We start from the raw sequence: 6,000 nt of genomic DNA, 5'->3' as shown, positions 1-6,000 counted from the left end.
GGCGCTGGAAATCAACAAGTTGGACGTCCGCTCAGAGACCTAGTTAGAAAGTCAGTAATTACAAAGACGACAGAGGGATAAATATATAATGAAGGGAAGAAACCAGCCTAAAAAGGCAGAGAATACTCAAAATCAGAATGCCTCTCCCTCTACAGGGGATCGCAGTTCCTCATCAGCAATGGAACAAGGCTTAATGGAGAACGAGTGTGTTCCATTATCAGAAGCAGGTTTCAAAAGGTGGGTGATAAGAAACTTCTGTGAATTAAAAGAACTTGTTCTAACCCAATGCAAAGAAACTAAGAACCTTGAAAAAAGGTTTGACGAAATGCTAACGAGAATGGACAATTTAGAGAGGAATATAAGTGAATTGATGGAGCTGAAAAACACAACACGAGAACTTCACGAAGTATGCACAAGTTTAAACAGTCGAATTGATCAAACAGAAGAAAGGATATCAGATGTCGAGGAACAGCTTAGTGAAATGAAACGAGAAGACAAGATTGGAGAAAAAAGGATAAAAAGGAATGAGCAAAGTCTCCAGGAAATATGGAACTATGTGAAAAGACCTAATTTACGTTTGATAGGTGTACCCGAATGTGACGAAGAGAATGAATCCAAGCTGGAAAATACTCTTCAGGATATTATCCAGGAAAACTTTCCCAACCTAGCAAGGCAGGGTAATATTCAACTCCAGGTAATACAGAGAACACCACAAAGATATTCTTCAAGAAGACCAACCCCAAGGCACATGATCACCAGATTTATTAGGGTTGAAATGAAGGAGAAAATACTAAGGACAGCCACAGAGAAAGGTCAGGTTACCCATAAAGGGAAACCTATCAGACTTACAGCAGATCTCTCAGAAGAAACCCTACAAGCTAGAAAAGAGTGGGGACCAATATTTGACATCCTTAAAGAAAAGAACTTTCAACCCAGAATTTCCTATCCAGCCAAACTAAGCTTTATAATCGAAGGAAAGATTAAATCTTTTGCGAACAAACAAGTACTTAGAGACTTCACCACCACCAGGCCTGCTTTACAAGAGCTTCTGAAAGAAGCACTATACATATAAAGGAACAACCAATATCAGCCTTTCCAAAAATATATCAAAAAGCAAAGAGCATCAACACAATGAAAAATTTACACTAACTAATGGGCAAAACAGCTAGCTAGCATCAAATGGCAGTGTTAAACTCATATATATTCAAATTGGATAAAAAGCCAAAACCCATCAGTATGCTGCATCCAGACCTATCTCACATGCAACGATACACAAAGGCTCAAAACAAAGAGAAGGAGGAAGATTTACCAACCAAACAGACAGTACAAATAAACAAATAAATAAAAAGCAGGAGATGCAATTCTCACCGCTGATAAAATAGACTTTAACGCAACAAAGATCAAAAGAGGCAAAGAACGACATTACATAATGGCAAAAGGATCAATGTAACAAGAAGAGCTAACGATTCTATAGATCAACAAAACAGAAAATTAACAAGGACATCCAGAACTTGAACTCAGACCTCGAACAAGTAAACTTAATAAACATTTATAGAGCTCTCCACTTCAAATACACAAAACATACATTACCACCTCACACCTATTCCAAAAGTGACTACATAATTGGAAGTAAATCACTCCTCAGTAATCGCATAGCATTTCATAGGTTTAAATGACATATTGGTTGGCTGCTTGTTTGTTATTTTCTTCCCTTATTCCTTCCTGTCTACATCATTAAGTATAATTATAGGTATAAAAGAGGTTTTCAATACCCATTACTAAACTGCATTCTAGCCTGGGCAAGAAAGCAATACTCCCATTCTCTCTCTCTTTTTCTCTTCCTTTTTCTTCCTCTTCTTCATTCTTTTTCTTTCTTTCTTTCTTTCTTTTTTTCTTCCTTTTTTTTTTTCTTTCTTCCTTTTTAGAAAAAAAAAAAAAGATTGTAATGGAGCTATTGCCTAGTGACGTCATCATGGCCATCCTAACATCATAGCATAATGCATTACTCATGTTTGTGGTGATGCTGGTGTAAACAAACCTACTGCACCTCTGTCATATAAACAATTATGTACTGTGCATAATATTTGATAATGATGATAATTGACTATGTTGCTAGTTTTTATATATACTATACTGTGTATTTTATTATTATTTTAGAGTTTATCCCTTCTACTTATTAAAAAAGGGGTTAACCATGAAACAGCCTCTGGCAAGTCGTCCTTCAGGAGGTATTTGATGACACTGCTGTAAGAGATGATAGCTCCATGAGTGTTATCGCCCCGACAACCTTCCAGTGGGACAAGATGTGAAGGTGGAAGACAGTGATACTGATGACCCTGAACTTGCGTGGGCCTAGGCTAATGTGTGTGTGTCTTCATTTTTAAAAAAGTTTAAAGTAAAAAAAATTAAATAAATTTTAAAATAGAATAACTCTTATAGAATAAGGATGTAAATAAAATAGTTTTGTACAGCTGTACAACGTGTTTACGTTTTAAGTTGTTTTATTACAAAAGAGTCAAACATTTTTAAAAGTTCATAAAGAAGTCACAGTAAGATAATGTTAATCTATTACCACTTTTTATGCATGTAGGGTAAGCCTGTGTACTGTGTTTACAAAGTCTACAGTTGTGTACAGCAATGTCCTCGGCCTTCACGTTCACCTACCACTCACTGACTCACCCAGAGCAACTTCCAGTCCCCTAAGCTCCATGATAAAAAGTGTCCTATGGAGGTGTACCAGTTTAACAGCTTTTATATTGTATTTTTACTGTACCTTTTCTATGTTTAGGTTTGTTAAGAAACACAAAACTTACCATTGTGTATAATTGTTTACAGTGTTCAGTACAGTAACATGCTGTACAGGTGTGTAGATTAGGAGCAATAGTCTATACCACATAGCCGAGCTGTGCAGTAGGCTCTCATCTATGTTTATAAATGTACACTCCATGATGTTCACACAATATCAAAACTGCCTAATGACAAACTTCTCAGAATGCATCCCATCGTTGAGTGATGCATGACTGTAATGTACACAAGTGACTGCACATACGGTCGGTCTTATACATCAAGATGACTGGCTTGTTGCGCTAATAAAGAATGTCACAGGGTAACAATATATTACTAATTTTCCATAACATTTATTTTAGAAGAGACCTTTGAAAACATCAAATCTCAATTTGAAAGAATGTCATTAAAGGCCTCTGGGAACATATGGTTCAATTTTTCAACCTTAAGTTAATAATAATTCAAGTAAACAAATATTTGTTGAATATACAAAGAAAGCACTCTGGCTGCTGTGGGAAGTATAAAGATGAGCATCTCTTCTATCTTTAAGGAATGAGGGTCTAGTCTAGAAAAGGATCAAAATGTATGAAGTGTACACAAATAACTTTGCTGCAAGGTAGGTTTGGTAAGTTCTTTAGACTAACTATCTTCAGAAGATAGGTTCATTCTGACTGAATCAATAAGGGTTTTTAGAGGGTATCCATACACCTGGGGCTTAAAAGTGGGAGAGGTATTAAAAAGGTGAGAATAGGCCGGGCACAGTGGCTTACCCCTGTAATCCCAGCACTTTGGGAGACCAAGGTGGCCGGATCACTTGAGGCTGGAAGTTCAAGGCTAGCCTGGCCAGCATGGTGAAAACCCGTCTCTGCTAAACATACAAAAATTAGCTGGTCTTGGTGGTGGGCACCTGTAATCCCAGCTACTCGGGATGTTGAGGCAGGCAAATCACTTGAACCCAGGAGGCAGGGGTTGCAGTGAGCCAAAATCGTGCCGCTGCACTCCAGCCTGGGAGACAGAGCTAGACACTGTCTCAAAAATTAATTAATTAATTAATTAAAGAAAAAAATGAGAATAATAGTGTGAACCAAAAAACAATAGGTACAAAGTATATTCTGGGAATGGCAAATATAATTTATCTTAATTTTGTAGAGTGTTTCACAGTTTTTGAAGTGCTTTCACATAAGTTACTTTGCGTATGGAAATTACAGCGATCATATGCAGGTGTATAGAAAAAGTATTATTTATTGTCTGTATAAAGAAAGAGAGTTTTGGAAAAGATGATGGTTATCAAACACTCAAATTTATTAAATTTAGCAAATTTACTGAGATTAGTAAATTGTATTTAAGAAATTGTGAAGGTTCCTCTGGTAAGAGTGCACAATGAGAAAATGCAGGGAGGGTGACAGTTAGCAGGATCCTGACATAGTCCGGGTGAAATGTAGCAAGGGTCTGCACCAGGGTAGGCCTGCTTACAATGATGTGAGGACTCTTTTTATAGACACTGTAGATGCACAGCATATGCGAGTTTGCTTTTGACTGGATGTAAGAAGTGAGAACAAAGAGACGAACCAAAGGACTCAGAGGCTAGTCACATATAAACAAAATCTGGGCCAGGTGACATGGCTCACACTTGCAATCCCAGCACTTTGGGAGGCTGAGGCGGGTAGATCACTTAAGGTCAGGAGTTTGAGGCCAGTCTGGTCAACATGGTGAAACCCCGCCTCTACTAAAAATACAAAAATAGCCAGGCATGGTGGTAGGTACCTGTAATCCCAGCTGCTTGGGAGGCTGAGGCAAGGAAATTGCTTGAACCCAGGTGGTAGAGGAGGCTGCAGTGAGCCAAGATCAGGCCACTGCGCTCCAGCTAATAAAACAAAACAAAACAAAACAAATCTGACTCTGCCTTTCAGTCACATCAGTGAAGTCTCTTAATGCCTTCAGTTTCAGTCCCCAACTCTTACTAATTAAAGATTGTATTTGACCCAAATGTGCTCAGTACCCAACACTTTTTTTTTTTTTTTTTTTTTTTTTTTTTTTGAGACGGAGTTTCGCTCTTGTTACCCAGGCTGGAGTGCAATGGCGCGATCTCGGCTCACCACAACCTCCGCCTCCTGGGTTCAGGCAATTCTCAGTACCCAACACTTTAAAGAGAAATGAGGTGAATCAGATAAATGAACAAGTTGATATTTTTAAAATTTGTCCACAAGCTCTTTGATATCCCTCCCTTCAAAACAAAGCTTAATTTCCCTCCCCTTGTGTTTAAACTGTATTTAATAACTGGCCTCTAATGAGTGGAATAAGGAGTAAGTTACCATAATAAACTAGGTAATAAAGGGTAACTAAGTAATAAAGGGCATTGTAGCTTTCTCCTTGACTTCTCTCTTGGATCACACACTCAGCCGCCATGTCATTAGAAGAGCCAAGCAGCACTATGGAGAGACACATGAGGTGTGAAACAGGCCTTCTGCCAACAGCTGTGCCAGCAACTCATCTCAGAAGTGGGTCTTCTAGCTACAAACAGCCGTTAGGGCACTTTAGCCTTGGCTAATATTTTAACTGTAGCCTCTTAAGAAATGCTGAGCCAGGATGACCCTGGCTAAACTATTGCCAAATTTCTGACCCACAGAAACTCTGAAATAACAAATGGGATAATTTATAAGGTAACAATAAACGAATACAACGCTGAAAGAGGAGAAGGTATATAAGACTTTTCTTCATCAAAGGACAGAGATTATTGAATTGAACAAGGGAGTAAAGTACAAATAGTCCTGAAATTCATCCAGCCAACTTTTGACCACGAATCTCTCCCCACGAAGAGAGATTTAATACTTTTCAGAATTTCAAAGTCAAGTCTTCAGTCTATTCAAATTCAAGTCTCTAATATACAGATGCTCCTCAACTTATGATGGGGTTATGTCCCGATAAAGCCATTGTAAATTGAAAACACAGTAAGTTGAAAGTACATTTAATACACCTAACCGAACACCATAGCTTCATGTAGCCCTTCTTAAATGTGCTCAGAACACTTACATTAGCCTACAGTTGGGAAACATCACCTAACACAAAGCCTATTTTATAATAAAGTGTTGAATAATTTATTGAATCCGTACTGAAAATTAAAAACAGAATGGCTGAGTACTACTAAGTATACTTTACTAGTATAATTTCTACTGAGTGTGTATCACTTTTGCACCATCATAAAGTCAAAACCCTATT

Source organism: Aotus nancymaae, unplaced genomic scaffold (genome assembly GCF_030222135.1).
Source record: "Aotus nancymaae isolate 86718 unplaced genomic scaffold, 86718_ANA_hifiasm-v0.15.2.pri h1tg000115l, whole genome shotgun sequence".
NCBI lineage: Eukaryota > Metazoa > Chordata > Mammalia > Primates > Aotidae > Aotus > Aotus nancymaae.
Note: the sequence above shows the minus strand (reverse complement) of the source record.